This window comes from Pygoscelis adeliae, unplaced genomic scaffold (assembly GCF_000699105.1).
Source record: "Pygoscelis adeliae isolate BGI_AS28 unplaced genomic scaffold, ASM69910v1 Scaffold114, whole genome shotgun sequence".
NCBI lineage: Eukaryota > Metazoa > Chordata > Aves > Sphenisciformes > Spheniscidae > Pygoscelis > Pygoscelis adeliae.
This window is the reverse complement of record NW_008824587.1, coordinates 3,811,523-3,811,894: the sequence shown is the minus strand read 5'-3', so window position 1 is coordinate 3,811,894 and position 372 is coordinate 3,811,523.

Here is a 372-nt window from a genome sequence, read left to right as displayed (position 1 = left end):
GCCTCCGCGCGGGGAGCGTGAAGCCCGCCGCCCGCGCTGCCTGAGGGCTGGCGCTCGGCCGCTGGCTGGGCCGTCTTGTGGGGAGGATGAGGCGTTTGACGGGCTGCTCTCTCCGTCTCGCTCCCAGGTACAACGGCGAAGTGGGCGATATCGTGGTCGGGAGGATCACGGAGGTAAAGCTGGGATTTCCTGACGCACCGTGGAGGAGGAGGGCGGCCGGCCGCCAGGCTGGCGTGCCTCGGTCCGATCCGGAGCGCTTCTGACGTTCCTAAAAGCACATTAGTGTCCGCGCACGGCGGCACTGTCCGCGTGTGGGTTTTAAACAAGAGGAGGCTGGAAGTAGTCAGCAGAGCTGTCTCCTCCTGCAGGCTC